This window comes from Lepisosteus platostomus, chromosome 7, assembly GCF_059453375.1.
Source record: "Lepisosteus platostomus isolate fLepPlt1 chromosome 7, fLepPlt1.hap1, whole genome shotgun sequence".
Classification (NCBI taxonomy): Eukaryota; Metazoa; Chordata; class Actinopteri; order Semionotiformes; family Lepisosteidae; genus Lepisosteus; species Lepisosteus platostomus.
Window position 1 is genome coordinate 39,617,641 of NC_142617.1, and position 21,856 is coordinate 39,639,496.

At 42.7% G+C, this 21,856-nt stretch overlaps 1 protein-coding gene and 1 long non-coding RNA gene across 2 annotated transcripts in view; one reads left to right on the top strand and one right to left on the bottom strand.

The window, feature by feature from the left end:
- LOC148658711 (calcium/calmodulin-dependent protein kinase type 1D-like) overlaps positions 1–21,856 on the bottom strand; it is a 49,845-nt gene that overhangs the window by 24,511 nt on the left and 3,478 nt on the right. The window lies entirely within an intron of this gene.
- Positions 13,428–17,499, top strand: LOC148658712 (uncharacterized). The gene is made up of 2 exons (XR_015940139.1): positions 13,428–13,948; positions 17,415–17,499. It is a non-coding gene; the product is annotated as an uncharacterized LOC148658712 (long non-coding RNA).

The window sequence follows — 21,856 nt, forward strand, 5'->3', positions numbered from 1 at the left end:
GATTCCAGTGGAGACGGAGAAAGCAGTTAAATCATTGAAGATCCAAATGTTCAGAGTTGTATCCCATAAAGTAATCACCAGGCTGAGCTGATTATCTGCTTTATCCTGTTGTTTCATGAAATGCTCGTCTACATGCAGGTGACACTGTTAAAAGAAAGTCTTTTGTTTCCCTGGCTTAATTCATTGCTGGTGAATTGCTGCTCAATCTGCCTTCAAGAGCTAGAATTCAATTACTCTTGAACCAGATGGAGGTTTCGTTTTCCTTCTCTGAATCATAAGCAATCACAGGTTTCCAAAGCCTGTAGAGTTTCCTACTCTGTACGGCCTAATTAATTCCCACTGTGCTGCAGCTAACTGTGGCACTCAACAAACGCAGAGTCAGGCACCATCTGTAATTCAGAGTCAACAGACTATAATGAACTTCTTTAGGGGATGGAAAACAAAATGAACATCAAAAGCAAAAACAAAGCTAATTAAAAAAAATTGTTGCACCACGACACAAAACTGCTTTGTGTCCTGCTGCGACAATAGGATGTTGAAAGCTCACACTTTTCTTTTCTCCTTTTTGGCTGTATTTGTTCACAGATGAAAGGGAAATTGAATGGATCCCTGGGTGCTGTGTGCAGAGGCGGGTCACCCCCAGCCCAGCCAAGGAAACAGAGCCTGGAAGAGGAAGTCTGGAGCAATTTAAGGTTCCATTGAAATAATGCTGCTAATTGCACTGTCACCGCCTGCTCACCTCGCCCCTGCCCACGTAAACGGCCCTGCTCCAACTGCGCATCTCAGGCAATTTCTCCCCTGCTCCTGGAGAGCCAGGATCCGCTTGGTCTTATAGGCTTCAGCTGCTTTTAAAGATGAGCAATAGGTAGAAGACGCAGTCGAAGTCAGCAAGTTAAGTGCTCAGTTTTTAGGGGTTGTGGACCTTGAGGCAAGAAGACCACCTCAATTCTAGGCCTAAATGATGTCTTAACTAAAGCATCTAAAGATTGATTCAACACAGTGAAATTGTTCCATATTTTTTAGAAACTGGTGATTAAATGGTGACCTACAAAGCCTGCTGGAGGTGGAGACCCTGGGCCTAGAGAAATAAAATCAAGTTGAGACTTACATACACCTCTAGGGTGTGAAGAATGACATGCAAGTCTGTTCAGAACTAATACACAAGGTAACACAGCACATTTTGGAGCTCTGAGTGAGTGATTGAATAGGGAATTGAAGTCTGTGATGTCCAATACTGTACACACGACAGGATCTCCGGTTTGATAAGCCATTAGGAGTACTGGGATATTAAACTATTACTGTCCCGTTATAAGATAGCAGATAGCACCGACTATCAGAGAAAACCCGGAGGAAAAAAAATGTTTTTTACACAGCTTGTTGCATTTTTATAGACATTAACAATAATTTAATGTGAACATTGATAGGGTAGAATAAATTCGTCTGAAAATATAACTTCTTAACTGACAACGTCTGAAATACGGGCTTCATCCTCGGTGCGGTTCTTCCCTTGCAAAAATTTCGTTTTGTTTAAAGGAACGAGGCGTTTACTTTAATCGTGGGTTTTTTGTAAACCATTTTATTTATAAATAAACTTTTATTTTCCAAACTTTTATTTCCCAGAAAACGACACTGAAGATGCAATGCTATCGTGGATTACCAACGGAAGGCAAGAAGAAGCCCAGGACAAAACCCGTTTGAAAAGTTTCTCGCTTCGATCTGGAGCAGCTGCAACGCTTTTCCGAACCAGACTGGTTTTACAGTCTGCCACCACTAGGTGGAACCCTCACACAATCGAGTAAAAGGTGCCAAGCAGATCCCTTCCTCGCTAGACCCGGTGTGCCCAACGTCTGTTCCATTAAATCTCAAGGCTTGCCTGCTTAATTGTTTAGTTAAACCCTTGTGATACAGATAACCTAAACTTAGGGACTAGCAGCAGCAAGGACTTGCAATGGTAGAGAGGGTCCTTGGTTAGACAGTCATTTGTTATGCCGAACACAAGCCCAAGGACAAGCACTCATGCAGTTTCTACCAGTGTCTAGGCTTAGTTAGCAGCACTGAATTTCAAATGTGGCTCTCCATGATTTATACTGTATGATCAGGTCCATAGCTAACATGGGTTTTTCCCTCATGGGTATTACAAGTATCCAAAAATAATAATTGCTTACACTTATAAACCGCTTTTCTGGACACTCCACTCAAAGTGCTTTACAGGTAATGGGGACTCCCCTCCACCACCACCAATGTGCAGCATCCACCTGGATGATCCGACAGCAGCCATAGTGCACCAGAACGCTCACCACACACCAGCTATCAGTGGGGAGGAGAGCAGGGTAATGTAGCCAATTCATAGATGGAGATTATTAGGAGGCCATGATTGGTAAAGGCCAATGGGACAATGGGAAATTTGGCCAGGATGCCAGGGTTACACCCCTACTCTTTTCGAGAAATGGCCTGGAATTTTTAATTACCACGGAGAGTCAGGACCTAGGTTTTACATCTTTATCCGAAGGACGGAGACTTTTTACAGTATAGTGTCCCTGTCACTATTCTGGGGCATTAGGACCCACATAGACCGCAGGGTGAGCGCCCCCTACTGGCCCCACTAACACCTCTTCCAGCAGCAACCTTAGTTTTTCCCAGGAGGTCTCCCATCCAGGTACTGACCAGGCTCACACCTGCTGAGCTTCAGTGGGTTAAAAACGAACAAGCTACTCAACCATTTTGTTGGAGATGGGATCCAAACAACTATTGAAAGAAGCCAGGGTGAGATCCTTTCATCAAAATTAACAAAACACTCTAGATAGTCTGAATGGCCTCCTCTCAATTGTAATCTTTGTATTACATTTCAAAACGCAGTGCTTAAGGTTGCTGAAGAAGAGAACTCATTGTTTCACCGCCCTGTGAGTTGACATTCTGTGTTATGTATAGTAGAGAGCTTTATCATTCTGGTGTTTTTGTAGGCTGGACTTTTCAGAGAGTGAGAGAGAGAGCAAATTGCTGCGTTGTTTCCTCCATGGAGGAAACGCACAACAAAGCATTAGCAAACAAAATAAGCAAACTGAATTAATTTGTCAATTTTAACAGCCATCAGTTCCAAAAATAAGTGAATTCCTCTTTATTAAAAGATCTGTTAATGTTGCACAGAAAGCAGGTATCCTACACATACTTTAGAAAGCAAACCTATTTCAACCTACTGGTAAGCTTCTTCAAGAGGTTTGTCCCAAAGCCTGATTCACATGTTGCAGACCTGTATCCTGCAAAATAGTATTAAACGTCTGAAAAATAAAATGACATATTGTGATCAGCTGAAACAGGATGGCCATTTTACACAAGCAGGCCAGCAAGTTATTTTACACCAGAAGTGCTGTAGATATCAAGAACGCTTTTGAAAGGACGCAGGTAGATCTATTGTGCTTTGGGCTGGGGGGTGTAGGACTGCCCCCAGTACTATTGTGCTTGCTTTGATCACAAACAAGTCTTTCAGCCTGAGGACATGTCAACATAAGAACAAAGGAGGGGAGCCATGCGGCTCATCCAGCAACTAACCAATTGGAGATCTCATCCAGACTTGTCTTGAAAGGACAAAATGTGAACACTCTTCTCTAAAAACGTCTCGTCTCTCTGGTCTCAGTCCCAGAGTAGCAGCTGAAAATGAAGTGGATTCACACCTCCTCCACTGGTTTCCATTACAAAGAAGTCCAAAACGGAAACAAAACAAGAACACACAAGCTGAATACATCTTTCTGGGTATAGGGTGTTGCTCTTGTTATTCATGTCCAGGATTAAAATTCAATCGGCTAGCAAATGAGGACGTCTGAGTCAGGTCTAAAATGAACAATGCACATTCAGTGTGGTGGCTTTCTGCAGGCCTGCACACACCTGTGAAATCTCTGGGATAAGAATAGCTCAACTTGAAGGGGTTGCTAAGCCATTACTAATAAAGTACTGTGAATAGTGTTCATCCAGACGAAGACCCCATGTCAAGGGCATCCCAATCAGCTAGCATGTACCCCCAACCAACACCACCCCCCTATTTGATTAGTTTTTATACTGGGCAGGGTCCACAGATGTGTTATGTACTCCAGGTGGGGGTTATTAACAAGTGAAGTGCCAGAGGCTGTGCATATGGTGGCCTCTAGTGTCAGCTCCTTAGCATTGCAGTCTTTTTGCACCCTGCCACTAGTACTGCTCTTTAGCCACACTATCTGAACAGTTTTAATTCTTACCATTTTTTGTAAGACCCTTGTTTTTCTCTTCCAGTTTTCTTTTTTTTTACTCTATTGTACCTGCACATTTGTTCCTTGCACTTACACGTAAAGTACATTTTGTCAGTTGGAAGTTGCTTCAACATAAGTAAGGGCTTCTGCCAAGGTAATAAGTTACATTCTGTTTTTTAAGTCATGTAACAGGCACAGGTGAGTTTGCTATGCTGTTGACTGCAGCCCAACACCCTGCTAAGGTGCCCATGCAGGGTGCCAGAGGCTACGTGTTAGTGCCTGCAGGCCCACTGTTCTACCAGGCTACCATCTGTGTCAGCTCAGCTTGCATGGCCTTGGCACAAAGCCACATGACACTTAACGCCAGATAGAAACACTCTGTCCTCAACCCCACCGACACCACACCACCCTCCCCCAACCCTGTCTCCCGTCCCTGTCCTCTCATTATAATCGAACTTTTGTCATTTCCTATTATTTCTCAGTCGCCTCACCACAGCCGGTCGCTCCAGAGACACAGCAGCGACAGGTTGACCGGTTTCCATGCGCAACAGAAGACACGATGTCCCCCAAATCTGAAGAGATGAGTGTATCTGAATATCAATGCCAGATACCCCACAGAGGAGCAAAATAGAAAAGACAGGCTTTTGTTTTGCTAAAACGTTATGCAAAGGCATAGTCGTATTAATGCCCACAGTAAGCACACAGGCTGCTGATTAAAAAACAAATTGGAACAATCACTTCTTCTCACGTCTGTTACTTGACGATGGCTGTTTATCATAAAAAACAGAAACACCTATTTTCTTTAAATTGAAGACAATTTTGTACCCTGTGTGGATATTTCATAAACTGGCCGTCATGGATAGAAAAGTGGAAAAGAAAAAAATATATTTTAAAAAGAACCACCCGCAAAGTTTTAGAACTACGGATGGCTTTGTCACATTATACTACTTCAGAAAATCAACTTTCACGCTCCTCCATTTAGCACATCTGATCTAGTTTTTTGCATAAATATTTTTTGTGGAAAATCCTGTTTGAAGACTTGAAATCTTTGTGCTGCAAGGGTGTATAAATTTTAAGATGTAACGTATCTTTTAAGCTGCATGCGTGGCATTCCTCTTTTTAAAAGGGCCCATTGTGAGAAAGTCATATTTTCAGGGCAAAAAACATGTGCTGTGGTCTCTCTGCTCAACAGAAATGGAGACGGGTCACTTCTTTTAATGTGACAAATATGTATGCAGAAACAAAGAAGGGAAATACTGAGCTATTCCTGGACTTAACAGAAACTGACTGTGCAAACCTCCCATGGGAATTTCTCAATTCAAGCGTTCATCAAGCGACTGACCAAGAACATGGCTCAGATTGATGCTGCGTCGGAACGCCAGAAGATTACAGTTAAAACTCGATTGTTGTGGGTGAACAAAGCCTGCAGTATTCCGTATTTACATTTGAAGTTACTGAAATTTCCCTGGATTACAGCTATTAATCATTATGTGAACCCGACTAAACCACTACAATCCCAGCCTTTTTGATCTAATCTCTTGGCCACGCTGCCCTGATTTGACAACAAGACTGCCTGCCTCAACGAAGCCCAGACATTTCCAGGCCCGTCTGTGCTGTGTCTGTGTCTGTGCTCCCCTGACAAATCTTCCATCTCCAGCCTAGGCTTGACTGCATCCTGCAGGCCCAGGCCTTTCTCTCAAACCTTAAAGCAGCCTTCGCTCTGTCGTTTCTCTCACATTCCTAGCAAACAGCCCAATCTGCCTCTAACTATCTCAGCTCTGGACACATGTCTCTGGCAAGCTTTATTCTTACTACCTGTAGAATAAAACACAACGTATTCAATCCAACACAATCTCCTGCACAAAATAATCTCTAAAAAACATTTTCTTAAACTTCATCTTCTAAAGCAGGATTCCTAGAAGGAGTAGCATCTTCTGAGTTGTATTCAACCCACAATCCTAGTTACATAATTGAATTAGCTGCATAATCATAATACTTCTAACCAGGCATGGACTTGTATATATCTTTACAACTGTAACTGTATCCTTTATTGAAGTTAATGTGTCATCCACTGTAGATGATTTTAAGGAAAAATCCTACATTCGTCTAATCTAGAAAACAATTGTTGCTTAATTGACCACTCAGGCTAGAAAAAAAAAAACAGAAGACACAAGACCCTCTAGAAACTGAGTTTGAAACCCCTGTTCTCAAGGTCTCATTTTTTCACTTTGAACATCACATCCAGACTGATTTCAATTGTTAACCAATAAAACTCTACCAGACACCCCACCCCATCACAGCTTTTAGCGATGAAACCCATTATCTTCCAGGCTATTCTTTCAACCTATTGACCCCCTCCAGTCCCCAGTGCCTATTGTTATCCCAGCCAGTCTCTGTGCAGTCTAGAGCTCAAATTACTGCTAAACCAGCATGATGGTCTAAGCACTTGACCACATGGATCCCCACTCAATCTCACCGGAGCAGCAGAAGGGGCCCCTAAGCCACAGCCACCCCCTCCCCTCCTCAGAGCCCCCTCTCTTCTTCTCCTTGTAGGCTTTCTTTTCTGGCTGCATTGCTGCTGTCGGGCTTGAAGATTGGGGTCAATTTGCATCAGGGAAAAAAGTCCCCATCTTATTTGAATTTCAGAGGCACAAAGCTGCACTCTGAGTGAGAATGGTTCCTCAGGGAGTAATGGAGGGGTGTGGAACTGGGTCTTTAACATGCTATCCCAGGTTTTTCTTGTCACTCTAACATTAGTCCTTCTCCTGGTAGTATTGTACTGATAATACCCCCCTCCAATGCCCGCAGCTGGCTCCTGGTTAGTGTACTGACACCAGTACAGCTGCCTAAGAGTTTGAACACCCCCGCTTTACTACTGAGTATAAAGCTGCAACAACTCACAGGAGCTCTTCCTTGTATCTGCTAGTTCATATATAAAATACTCTTTACAAGCCACCCCTTGGTCTCAGTCTTTTTAGGTCAACGGAGCTACTAATCTGCAAGTAAAGGGATTAATTATTAAATGCAAATCCATTCAATTAACTCTAAATCTGTCAATTCTAGCCCTTATTCAATTTCTCATTCCAGTGAATTCAGATCTCAGTCTGATACCTTCTTGGGCTCAGATAAGATCAACATGCAAATCACTTTTTTACACCATAGAGTAGGATGATTCGGCTAGCTCTGCATGTTTATCGTTACTTAGACTACACGCTATTCTCTCCGCAATTCTGCAAATTGTGAGGAATCCTAACAACCACAGCTACTAATAAAGAACAGAAAAATCTGCTGATTGCCAGATTACTGAAAAGAGCCTAATGGAGTATGTCTTTGTGGAGTTGTTTTTCCTATAGCTAACCTAGGAATGAGAGATTAAGACTGCACTATCTCAGACTTTGGTTTTGAGCAAAGCAGCATTTCACTAATTCAAGAAATGATTATTCAGCAAACCTTTACAATCTCATGTTTACAATGTGTTAATCAAATGGTGAAGCAACAAGGTTTCACCCACCAGAATAAATAATATATCAGTGTTTTGAGAAGGCACGTCCAGAAATCATCCCTCATGCTGGCCTGCTTTTTCTTTCATCCCCTTGGGTGTTTTGAACACAGAGCTAGCAAGCATGCAAGCTTTTGAAACAAAACTCTCATCTGAAACAAAAGCTACAGAATAGAAAAAGGGCACAGAGCATGTGGCCTTAATACACCTGAGGTAAGGTGGCTTGTAAGTTTTTTGAAATTGTACTTGTTCGATTTTCAGTACCGTGCTCATGTTACATGCTTAAGAAGTGCTAATCTAAAATGTCTTACGTATAAACAGACTAAAATAAGTTTAGTCAAGGTGTGAAATATGAAACCTCATTTCTCATCACACCCACGCACTATTTAGAAGGCTTTTGTATTTCCTGTTACTGTGTTTCTAAGTGCTAGAGCAGGCTCTCAGGGTTGTGCTCGATGTTTCAGTTGTGCCAGAGGTCGAGAGGTTTGTTTTTCATCATTACTGACATGTTCTGTGTTCAGCTCTTTTCTTAGGCTAGTCACGTACACTAGGCTACTGCACTGCCTTTTATGGTGACTCCTTTATCACAAGGAACAAAAGCTCAGTGCTTGGGCACTTGTGTATTCATTCTGATAACTACTTCTTCACAACAAATGAAGTATAAACCAAACACTGATGTGCTCAAATTAACATGAATGATCTTGGATGTAGGGTGGCTGAAGGCACTGAATCGTGTCAATAGCTCTTAGGAAAGCGTGCCTGCTTGTAAAACATAGTCTAGCATCTTCACATCTGCTGTTTTTCGGTGGTGCTTCTTGCAGTCACTGGGACACTATGTTTGGGTAATCAGGTTCTCTGAAACTCACAACAAATGGAAACTCCACCCATGTGGTGGTCATGTGACCATTCCTGCCCCAGCAACAAAGCACTGATTGGCTGGCTTGCAGACACGCTTACCACCCCCCCTCCATCACCACCACCAGCAGCAGCAGCAAGAGAAGAAAGGAAAATGAGGAAGTACTGGGCAGATGTACAGAGATGAAATTGCGGTGTGCAATGAAGGCTTCCTTTACCGTCACATTCTGAAAAGGGGGGAGATATTGCCAGTTTGTTTGCTTTCTGTAGAGAAATAACAACCCAGATTTATGTCATAGTCACATCTATTGTATAAGATGACCGTCACCCTGCTATGTACATGTACTTGTCTGATATTGTTATTGTTAGTATTAGAAACGGTATGTCAAACTAACCTTTAAGGAGCTGGCTGGTGTAACAGGCTGTTGAGCCCAATGCATAAGACAGCCATTTCTTGGATTTTTTATATCAACAAGAAACACTCCTCTGTTATTCACTTCCTCCACTCCAGGTACGATCCTACCACAAGAATCTGTCATCGACAGATCTGACACCTCACTGTTCACCTCAACCTCAGGAGGTCCCAGTCCCAGCCCTGAAGAACTCCGGGTTTTCAGTCCAGCCACCACTGTAGGTAACCAGGGTGGGTAGATCCAAACCTCCAGGGACAGAGACCAGCAGGTTTTCCAGTTAGCAGCTGATAAAGACCTAAAGCAATAGTTGACCTAGAAGTTTAATCTACAACATTAGACTTCTTATCCAAAGCAAACAGTTTGTTCACGGAAGACCTTGAAGGCCTCAAGGACAGGAATCATCAGTCCCTTGACCTAAACCATTATTTTATACGGGCCTGCCTCAGATTTAAACTTCTTGTCAGTTTTCAGAGACTTGTTCACACAGGTCAAGAGGGGGCTCTGGTCAATCCTGAGCTATGAGAGCTGCAAAGTGTTCATGTTTTTGTTTTTAGCCATTACTAAACTTAAACGACCATATTAATGGATCTGGAAAAATGAGCAGCCGTCCTGTAAACAATGCTGGTGGCGTCTGGTCACCCTACTCCCATTTTCAGCACCGGCATCGACACGTACACCGATTGAAATAAGTTGAAATCAGGGAATATTAACTTGCAATGAACTCATTCTTAAACGGGTTCTTCCCCATTTTAAGCAACTGCCACTGGGCTAAAATGCTTTTAAAGGAGGGAAGATTGGTAAAATCCTTTAAAGTCTGAGGTGCAGCTGTCTTACTCTCTGGCACAGCTGATGGTTTAAAAATACATCGGCACTTCCAAGCATTCCACTAACCGCCAAAACATCACCCCACTCGGCGCTAGAGGACCGTGAAGAATTACAGATTACAATTGGCAAATTCCTCTGTTCCAAAACAGCTCAACAGACATTGCTGTTTGGTAAAGGGAATGAGAGGAAAACAGAGCTTCCTGCTATCAGAGACCCTAGCATCTCCTCACTATATAAAGCTGACCTCCAGCTTGCATATGTCCATACAACGGTATGCAATCTCTGACCACACGATAACCCATCCTCACCCCTGTTAGACAGAGATCACATTGTCTGCCTTTTTTCCCCTTCATCTCCCAGCACTGGTATGGTTAGTGTAGTTCATATGGGTGATGAATCCGTCGCTAGCCATCCGAAGCCAAGTTACACATTATATTTCTGGGAAAGGACTCCCCACCCATTCCAGCACAACGAACTGCAGTGCCACTATGCTGATTCGCACCGTTGAACTGTTAAAAAAATAAAGACACCTGACCAAAAGGGGTCTTGTGTTGTATTCAGGAAGCCACCTCAAGCCAGTAAATCTCAAGTCAGGAGAAAAGCAACAGAAATTGAAGCGACATGGACAAAGCAAAAGAGGGAGCCATGCGGCTCCACTGCAGTTTGCCTGTGCCCTGGTGCTAGTGCTGTCCTTCCACATTTCTAATACTTCTGAGAATTTCCTGCACACTCATATGTATAATAGCAGCCACTGCCCTACCCTCAGGTCCAAAAGTACATGTTTGATTTCTTAATCATGCTTTTTTTTTGCACTCAGTCAGTATTTTTTATTCAGGTTTGCTTTGATCAAGTCTCCACAAAAACCACCTCTCTGTATATGAGTAACTTCCTTAAAGGTCAATTGGCAAATACTTGCCTAATGAGCAAATTATATCGCCTTGCAAAGAGAAAGCATTTGCATCTGTACATGAGCAGACAGCAGCATGTTTATATTTGTAAACTGCTGCCTTTCTAAAGGGTTTTTTGCTCAACCTGTCAACCCAGTGGAGTTATTTTTTTTCCGTTGTGAACATTGAACCATTAACCAGAGGGCACGCAAGAGGAAACTATGTGGAAGAGCGTTTATACCTGAGAACAAGAGGCACTTCTTTACAGTGTGGGAGTCTGGAACACGCTACCCAGCCATGTTTTTAAAAAGTGCTACCCCGGATTCCTTCAAGAAACACTGGATGAGATCCTTGGATCAATTAACTACCAATGGGCTAGATGGGCCACATGCTCTCCACTCATTTGCAGCTTTAGAGTGATAAAGACTTGCTCTCTTACTGAAATCCGAGCCCTCTGTGCCACCCAATCTAATCTCCTGCCCTATCTTGCCTCCTGCAATGAGTGACTAAGTAACAGTCTATGAGATTGTGCTGATGGAGGGCCTGGGTGGGACCAGACTTAAGGCTCAGTAAAATCTCTTGTCATTCTCCAACACCTATATGTAAATATGCCCCTCGGTGCTGATCCCCTGCAGGCTCATCCACCACTCAGAGTGCCTGAGGTGCATTCTGGACCCTATGCACCTTAGTGTCCGGCCCAGCCCAGTGATTCATTTGTGAAATCACTCTGTGCCAGTGACACAAACACAACAGAATTTTTTTTTGCTAAATGTTTCTGTCTTTCCTTTTCCTTTCGTGCGTCTCTGGTTATTTTCTTTGCAGGACATGATGGCTGCCCTTTTGTGACTCAAGAACTCCCAGAGCGAGGTGGTGGGAAGTCAGTCACTTGTTTCTTCAGCCACAGCCGAGGAAGAAGAAGGGGAGGAAAAAACAAGTGTACCAACTGTCACAAAGGGGGGAGAAAGCCTGTTTATCTTGGGCGAGTCCATTTCATCACTTTCATCATTTTTCAGTGGAATTCTTATTTTTTATTTGAAGGAATAAAGGAAAAGAGAGAGGCCTCAGGACGAATGGGAGTTAAAAAGCTGCCAAGCGAGCAGGGGTTAATGCGCGACAGTTTTTTTATTTTCAGTGGAAACAGCTGCTGTCTGTTTTGGTATCGAGCGAAAGGCCTCTTGTTTTGTCACAATGCTGCGGTTTGTTGAAAGAGAGAAAGAGAATTGGGAGGGGAGAGAGAAGGAGGAGGGGGATTTTCATGCGTTAATGCCTGGGTCTCCTCCCCCCTCCCCTGGTCAGGCTGCACAGTGTTGAGGGAAGGTAATCCAGATTCCAGGCACCCAGGCAGCTGTCAGAGCAGGAATCCCTGTCTGCCATCCCAGCAGAATGAAAAGACACAATGGGAACTTTGTTGAAGCCACTGTATTCCGAGAAGGGGGGGTGGGGGGTAAAAAAACGTTTGGTAAACAACCACGACAAAGCCCTTCTGCATGCACACCTCCCACACTCAGATCGCAGCCACCTCAGTCGTTTATTTTCAGAGCTTTACACAGGCTTCATTTCTGGCTGTTTAAAAACTTGTGGAAAAAAAAATAAAACAGCCAGCGCCATTAGTCAACTCAAACCTTTTAAAAAAAATGTCCTCTGAAGCTGAAGAAGACGCATCTTTTGAAGAGAGGTAGGTGCAACAGGGTTTTACTTCTGTTTTTTTTTTCTTCTGCTCTCTTCCCTTGGTATGTTTGAAGTTACGCCCGACGTTCTGTTTATGACATAAACACACGTTCAGTCTCTACAGGAGCAGCTGTGGCTCCTGAGGAATCTACTCACAGTCCCAGCCGTGACCCTAAATGTAACCCAACCCCGGGCCTAACCCTGAAGTACAGCTGGTGGAAACAGATACTTGCAGGCTCCTGCTTTTTTAAAAAACGGGCAGTTTAGCCACCCATGTATCTGTAAGCATCTATTCACCCACTTAGTTTCAAGGTATGAATGAGATGTAACAAATCACCCTTTTTACACCCCCTCAGCTGCACCAGGAGTGGCTGGTGTTGATTACAGAGCAGCTGTGTGCCTTTTCTGCCCAGAGACAGCGGCAGGCCGCGAGAGGCAGCGTCGCTCCGCTATTCGTTGCACAGGAAGTAAGTGGGAGTCGAGCCCTTTAGGTCTCAAAAAGTCACGACTCTCTACAGCAACAGGCAGAGCCAGCCAATGAGTGTAAAGCATAGCTTCTTTTCTTCTCTCTCTTTTTTAATGCTTAATTTATTTATTTTTTTAATCTTTTTATTTGTCCCTGCTCTTTGAAATCAAAGTCTTGCGCCAGACCATGTGAGTTCCTGCGTGACGGGGGCTGTGAAGCTATAAACAGTGGGTGAAATGAAAAGGAGGCCTTTCTTTGTAATTTAAGCCACATATAAATCAATAAATGCACCACTGGGCCTGCCTGCCTTCACACGTCCTTTCAAATGGCTGTTCATGAAGAACAAACCAGGCTGAAGCAGTAGACAAGGCCCAGGCGTCAGACATTTCAAACAACTGTCCTCTAAGCTTCCTAAACCTTAGTTGTGTTAAACTGTAATTCTGCTCCCCAACAAACTGGTACATTTTGGTTCCCTGCTGCAAAAAAAGGGACAGCAGGTCACAGTTTTGTCTCACAGATGACAATGAAAGCTGTCCTCACACGCGTGTAGTCAAAATCTATTTGCAGAAACACATTAAGATCCGTAGACATTCTTCACAAGCGAAACTACCACCTGTAAGTCAGAAAGGAGGTGTTTTTTTGTTTTTCAAATATCTTTGCTTGAAATAAATCTAACAAATAAGTTAACAAAGCTCCTGCCCCATCTTACGTCATACTGTTTGATTGTGATTGCTTCAGAAATCTTACAGTGGTGTACTGTGGTGTTTTGAGCCCCGCACAGAAGTGGGGTCCTGTTAAATAAGAGTACAGTTGGAGGAAAGGATTAGCCAATTTTAGTATGTGTGCTGCCGAAGCAAGCAGGATTAGCCAAATGGCAACAAGGAGATCTGTCTTCAGGGCCCAACTGTTGTCTGCCTGGGAGGACGGGAGAAGTTGGCTGACAGAGCCCAGGGGAAGGCGCCTCGGGGGAGCTGTGGTGATTAGAGGGGCTGGCCTTGGCGAGTCCGGGCCGAGCCCAGCCAAGGTGACGCAGGACGCCTGCCAAGACAGGGCCGAACCCGAGCCAAGCCCGGGCCAGGCCTCTGAAAGAAGCGATTTGGGAGACAGTCAGCTGGCACGTACGTACGCACTCTTTCCTGCAGATTATTCCATTTTCTCGGAGTACTACAGTGTTCAAGCCAAGAGGGAGAGAGCTTGCCGAGTTACTTTGTTTGGGGAAATCAGTGAAGACAGCGCACTGCCTGGGTTTTTGTCTCATACTTTATCTGTGATGCTTTGTAAAATCCCCTGTTACTCCTGGCCAGTGGAGATTTACAAAATGAGAAAATAATTACAAGGAAGTATAGACTTAGAACATACGGGTGTATTTCTCCACCAATAACTTGTCCAGACTTCATTTATCACCTCATAGAGCAATGTAATATGGAGACCGCATATATTTGCCTGCAATTAAAAATGACAGATATTGACTTTTTTCTTTTTTACAAAACCATGCCACTGTAACAAATTCTTTAAAATCCTATTTCCAGATAAAATCATGTTTCTTGTGGTGCTTGGAGCAGACTCATGCTCAACCTGGCCCGGACATGCATTTGAAAAGAATGAATTGGTTCCACAGTGGTTGTGCAGCATTTTCTTTTAATTACACTTTTTAACCAGTTTCAGATGGCCTGGATATCTGGCATGTACTGCGGCCTTGGTAGACCTGAACTTTAGGGAAACTTTTGCTGGAGAGCAGAAAACCTGCCTGGATACAGACAGCAACCAATCAGAAGCGAGAACGAACTGAATAAACAAAGTTTGGAGGCAGCCCTGCAGCAGCTGCCAGGGTCAAAGTTCAGCTAGTTTGTTTCAAAGTTCTCCAACCGCTTTAATCAGGGATAATTGGAGGGTGAACTCAGTATGAGGCAGAAAGGCACTACAGAAACAACATGTCATTATATTGGTGAAGGATTCATCAGAACTAAATTTTATTGGACAAAAAAAGGTGCTCTAAAAGCTTTTTTTGGGTGCATGTCCCGTGGTAAACCAAAATACTGTCCAGACGAAATCTAACATTTAATAAAATCAGCCTCAGGTACTACAGTGAAGGCATTTGACCTACTAGTCTTTTGACTAGGATTATTTTGCAGTTATGTGCAGTTTTTTTGCAGCTTTTTGCAGCTATTTTGCAGCTTACACCCGAAGAAGGCTCCACGGCCAAAATGTTACGTTTTCTTTCTTCTCTTTTCAGCATGGCATAAACCTATTACTTGTTCCTTTACAGTTTAAAAAGGTAAAAACAAACAACTGCTGGATGAAGTCCTTTAGCAATGTTGGTGAACTGTTACCACAGATTCCTAATTCCTAACAGAATAAAAGGAAAGAGAGGAGCTAACGATTTTCAGGATCAAACAAGACAAAAACAGAGATGTTGTAGATTTTTCTATTTTAATAGAGTATACCATCTAAAACCTCTTTTAGGTTTTGCTCTTATACAGTCCAATTATCAGGATGTCATTCAAAGTCTTTTGCTTCAGTGCAAGACAGTCCTCTAATTTCTCTTTCTTCAGTCCCTCTATTATACCTTCAAACTATTCCAAATACTTGGACTAAAAAAAAAGTGAGAACAATATTGCACTGCATTCGCGAACTCCAGAAAACACTCTTTATTTCAGGTTTGACAAGTTTTTTTTTGCTTCTGGTGTTTGTTTACTTTTAAGCAGTTTGCTTTACAGTTTCCAACAGCCAGCCTGGACCAGTCTTTCCAGGTGATATAGCTTAAGGGATACTTTGTTATTGTGGCAGATAGCAATCTTAGAGGAAACAGTGCCAGAGAATAACACAAGACCCATTAACTAATTCAACAAGTGAGCCAGAGGAGGAAAACACAGACCACATGACATCTTTTCTTTGTATTTTCAGTGCTAAAGAACATATTTTCAGTTGAATTTGCATTCTTTCTCTTTGGAAGTGGATAGGTCTAAATGGTAGATTCAATGCTACGCTGTCAAGACATCACAATATATGTACCTTAGCGCACTGAGGGGTGTAGAAAAAGACAGAAAATCTTAGAACTGTAAAACAGTTTCAGAACTGGAAGTCAACTCAAATGTTGACCACGCTCTTTATGTCAGAAGTCCATAGATGTATTTTATCACTTCAGCTTTAGAAAAACAAAGCAAAACAGCAACGTGAGTGGCCATTCCATCCAGTTATTTTTGGTTCTGTGTCTTTGAACACTGAAACTGTGTTTTAGACCAACATGTAAGACGCTGGCAGAAACTGAGGACAGAGCGTCACTGTGTTTTATACCTTGGCTCATTACCAGCAAACAATTAACAGTTAAATAATGTAGACGGGGTTGAAAAATTTTCAATCCAACCCTTAATGGGTGTGTTGTTCCAATAAATCCTTAGATTCACTTAGCTAGCATGGATACACAACATCACCATAGCTAAAAATAAAAATAGAAAACTTTGTAGTGTAGAAAATCACATATCGGCCCTCCACAGTAATTATAATAATAGGGTTAATAATTATTACTTATTTCCCAGACATAAATTTTCTAGTGGACCAAGGCATTTTTGGACAGTAAAGCAACTCCAAGAGTGGTCCATAAAAAGGGCCTGTTTTGGGATGACAGATTCTAGTTTAAAATGGAGAACTGTAGTAAGTGCGCAGAGAACAAATACAGACCCTCTGTCTGGCTCCTTCTGTACACAAGGGTAACCCAGCCAAATTCACTGCGAATAAACAGTGAGTAAACTCTAAAAAAAGATTTACAGACACACGGCAAACAATCTTATCAGCTCCTCAATAATGACAACTCAACCACTTGTAGCATAATAACAGGGGTATCTGTGCTGAGCCTGGCACTGGGGGAGGGCAAGGTGGAGGACTAATGGTAATTAATAGGGTGGGGGAGGAGGTAGACACAGACAATAATGACTTTAACAATACCCCTGCCCCCATCCAGATTAATGGAGCAGAGCTGAAGCAAATATTTGTGTTTTCCCCCAGCCTGTGCTTTCTGTCTGTCACATATCCCAGTTGTGCCATGCTCACCTTAGCTCCTTTCCCACTACATTATGAGCTTTGAACTCCCCCCCTTCAGATATTTAGCCTCCCGTCAGCTTCTCTTCTACAAATCTGTTTGCCAAATGTAAGGTTAATGTTTATGTATGGCCTTGATTTTTGGTTGTGTTTTGCTTGTCTTTTCATTTCAGTTTGTATTCGTTTTTTTAATATTAATATTCCATGTGTTGTATGGCTGCTTCATCTGTGTTCTCTTGCTGTACTAAAACCAAATTCCACCAGTAATTGCTATGTGGCAAAAAGAATTCTAAGTCTCAGTCTCACTCAGCTGTTGCCTGATCTCAGTCTCGCTCAGCTCCCCCTTCACCTTGTCTGCAGGTACTCACTGCTTCCCAGAATTTCCTTTCGGCCTGTTCTGGCCTTCAATACACAACGGCGCCCCGCCACCACCTTCCTGAAAGTGGTTCAAATGAGTAACCAGCCACCTTTAATTGTGAGCTAGAAAAAATATTGCTGCAATGTTATTTAGTTTTGGTACTGTAATATGTTTTTGCTACTTTATTTTAGACAACACCAACATGGGGAGTAGTGGTCAGGGTCCTGGACTCCAGGAAGGCTGTGGGTTTGAAGCTTGGCTGAGGATGTGGCTGTTGTATCCTTGAGGGAACTATTTCACTCACAGTACAGTAATGTTGGTAAATGAGAAATTGTTCTGAGTGCTTATCTGGTTAAAGTAAAAACTATGGGTTTGTTGTTTGTGTGATGAAGGTTGCCTCATAGTCCAAAGACCAACTGCCTTTCAAATGAAGCTGGGAAAATTTTTCACACTCAGACTGCCGTTTATTGTGCTGTAAACTGTAAGGGGTTTAACAGGTTTGATAAACCAAACAAAACCTGCTGTTTGTCTACATGGTTGTCCACTCCCATGACAGCTAGGGCCTGCATGGCCAGCATCTGTGTTCCTCTTCCCAGGTGTGTCCAGTAGCTCTTATTGCTGACTAGTCTAGCCTCTAATCCAACAAAGGTTCTGAAATGATTCAATTCAATTAGAATTCCAATGCCTCCCTGGCATGTACGTCTTTGTGCTGCAGTTTTCCTTTACTCCTGTTCAAGCCTTGCCTGGTTTAAACGAAGACAAACACACCAGGAAATTGAATACCTCTGCATTGGGTCTTGCCTGATTTCCAGATGCCCCCCCCCCCCTCCACCCACCTCAGGCGACTGCTTTCAGAATGGACTGGATTTGACCCCCCCCCAGTGATTCGCCGATTCCTTATTTCGAACTAATCTCCTTTCTTCCTTTGTCTCGACACAGTTTGGGGAGCGCTGCGCGTCTTTTGCACACGCTGCTCGGTGGCAAGTTGTGAAGATTTTAATGACAGAACCCGAGGTTTTTCACTCGTTTCGACAGAGTCTGGGGGAAAGCGCTCTCCCTCTTATTGAAACAGTCTTTCATCTTCCTTCTTTTGGTGGTTGGTGGTGATGGGGGGGGGGGGTATTGAGTGTGGTAGCACAGATGGCAGTGGGGCTGAGAGAGAGGGGAAGAGGAGGAGGGGGGATTTTATTGTCTTCTTCCTTGAAAACACCAGATGCCCACTCACATAAAACCCATGGAGCCAGCGCCAATTGTTTTGGTCACGTGTTGATCCAGGCAGCTCCTTTCTTTCCACACACACAGCCTGTTGCCTGATCAGCAGGGAGGAGGGAGAAATGTTTCGGTCTGCTTCTTTAATTTTTATGAGCAGAGTTTCGGGGGCACGAAATAGGCGAAGAAAAGGAGGCGCTTAATGCAAGTGTTAGGCTGCATTGTCTTAGCTAAAAAGCTAGAGCATCCTAGGGCATTTTGTAGACAGGCAGTAACTATGGAAGATATGAAAGTTAATTAGTCCCCATGACTGTTTCAGAATGCTAGAAAGGAGAAACAACCATACCACAATGATGAGCAGCAAGGACAAAACAGCTGTCAGTGGCGGCTTGTCTTAATGTGAAGAAGATCTCATGGTTTTGTGCTTATTATGTTGTGAACAAGTCCAAAGAAGACATGTATAAATTAAAGGAATGGATATGAGCTAACTCTTGATGTACATAGATATGAACTATGGCATGAAGGCAGAACCATGTAAAGAGACTTCTAATCTCGCATTATTTGTATATCATGTTATGGGTTCCACAAGCTTTAGGGACATACAGTAGTTATGCATTTTGGATTTTATTCCTAATCTAAATCCACGCTGGAGTTCAGCACGTAAGGCGATGCGTGGTGAACTAAACTTCCACATTCTTACATTAGCATAAAGACACCTCACCAAACCGGTGCCAGACGTCATTTTTGGAGATAGATCAAGAAGTTCCAGATAAGCAGCCCATTATTTCTCTGGAAGTTGTGTGAGAGAAACATCTTAATAAAAATAAGGTTTAAAAAAACCAAGATCATCAGTATAATGAGCCGCACTGATCCAAGTGGAGAAGAAGGGGAAGTTCACAGTCCAAACTTTCTGGAGAGAAAGGTCAACATAGGAAGACCATTACTACCACAGAAAATTTCCATGGTGTTTTGCACCCTGTGGTTTACGTATGTCTACTACACCTTGCAGGTTTTTGCTATCCTTTCAGTTTCACATGGCTCACATCAAGCCTTTCTATTTCTCTCCAAGCTTCACCACATATTTATTGCAATTTCACTGTGATTTCATCTCTTCTCATGGTTTTGTATAGAGAACACTGACAAGGGGGCCTTACTGAAAGAATGAACACTTTTTAAGACTTGCAATGTCCACGACCCTCCTTGTCACGACGATTATGGTCAGCCACCTCAGATTCCATGAAGATCAGTGTGAAGTTTCACAGGATCTGAAAAAACCTGGTGCACTTTTGAGTTTTTATCTCTGAATCTCATACCTAGTCTGCTGCACAAATACATCTGTCAGTTACTATTTGGCAAGGAGCCCTTGTGGTCTGTTCTGCTGATCCTACTAAACTCTGGCAAGTCTAATAACAGGCTGGGTGCTCTGATAGGACATAACAAAGGACAAGTTGGCAATTTACAACCCTGTGGGTCTGGACACACCCTGCAGTCACTTATGAGTCAGGCTGATATTTGCTCCCATTGCGAAATGGTTATAGGCTGTTCAGAAGATAAATGCAGCTGCTATCTGGCTCCAATACGCTCATGGGATAAAGCCCTGCAATTTTCCCCTCTTTATAGCCACACCAAAGCAAGGCCAGACACAAAAATCAAGACAAATGCTCAAGAATTAGATGTTCAGTCGGGTGTTTAGTAATAATCTGCTCGGGGATGCAGACAAAAAAAATGTCATTACTGCTGATGCATGTCATATCATGTACCGTATGAGTGCCACTTAAAACAGATCTGGATTTAAGGTTTACGTTTTTAGAGAGAATTTAAAATAAAATTTAATCGCAGTTATTTTAGTGAGAGCATTAACGATTTCTGGAAGACAAGGATACACTACAATGCATTAATACAAAATTGAGGATGATTTATTGCTATATCTTATCACATCTTTTTCCATTTTCTTTTTTAAGAATTTCTATATAGGCATGAAATCACAACTGATTAAGTGTAGGAATATTAATTAATGAGTATGAATATTATCTTGTCCAATTGAAATGCTACTGTATAGAAGATAGAACTAAATCCACCATTACTGTATATATAACTATATAACAAAACAATAGGAATAATAACCAGAAAATAATAACCAGATCTAATGTTTCAAAAATAATTCAAAATAAATATTTACTGTATATGTGTACACATGTAAAAAATATGCTTATGAACAATGTCTCTCACTGTTATGTGATAGCAAATAAATAATATAAACCATTCCAGTACCATTGCAGTAATGACCACAATCCTGTGATATCAAAGTTTAGAACCTTCATAAGCACACACAAACAATAGCAGAAATATTGCATTCGTGTTGAATTATTAACCCAAAAGATAGATAACACAAATTTTCATAAGATCTCTGCTGGCATGAAAACCAGCAAACTGCCTAACTCTCCAAAACACGGAAAACACGAAAAGCAAATTCTGTGGCCCAGAACAAGTTTCTACCAGCATCACAAGAAAACGACAATAGCACATTTGGTTGGCTGTTAGGTCTTGTCTTATAAGATTGAGTCATCGGGACATAAGAGTTTCGCACTAGATAAATTAACAGAAGTGCAGGCATTGCCACAGCTCACTGGAAAACATCGCAAGTCTTCAAATTGAAATATGCAAAGAACTCATCTTGTACTGTGATGAGGGCAAGGACATTATCTGGGAGCCTGTGAAAACAGTTCCCTGGCCAGCCTGAGATTCACTTTCCCCAATAGAAGGGACTGTTTAAGGTGTGGCTTTAAGAAAACAGACTGCTAATGAGGGGCCCTGCTTCACGTCTTGACAAACTTCAGGTCACCAAGCACATTCCAGACCACTAACAACTGGAAAAACATGGCTATCAGCACACAGTTGCACAGCCAAACCCACAAATTACACAAACTCGGGGAGGAACAGGAATAGCCTAAAAATGGCAGTGATGAGCTTCAGCTACTGTTATGTGCTATTGATGGGACGCGATTCCAAGGGAAGTAGCACTAACAACGAGGGTGGAAAAAAGAGCTTCATCCCTGGAATGCTCTCCTGCTGTTCAGATTGCGCTGAGCTGGATGCGCTAGGGTAAGGTCCAAGAGCTGGGAACTGGGCTTGATCATCTCCTGAGTGACCTACTGGATTCAGGTCTGCTGAGCCCTCATCCTCAGGCGCCAAGAAGAACCCGCATCATGCTACTGCCTGTAAAGCACCACTTGCAAGGTGTCATGTCTTCAGCTGCCCCACCCATGTACTGGGCCTGACCTGGTGCCAAAGTAAGCCAGTGGTCACTTGGCTCTGATACAAAAATGCTTCCTTACTATTTTTATCCCATCTTCTTTGGTTACTGATACTTTTGTACCATATTGACGTCCAGGTTTTTTCACATTTTCACTGCATTTATTTTTTT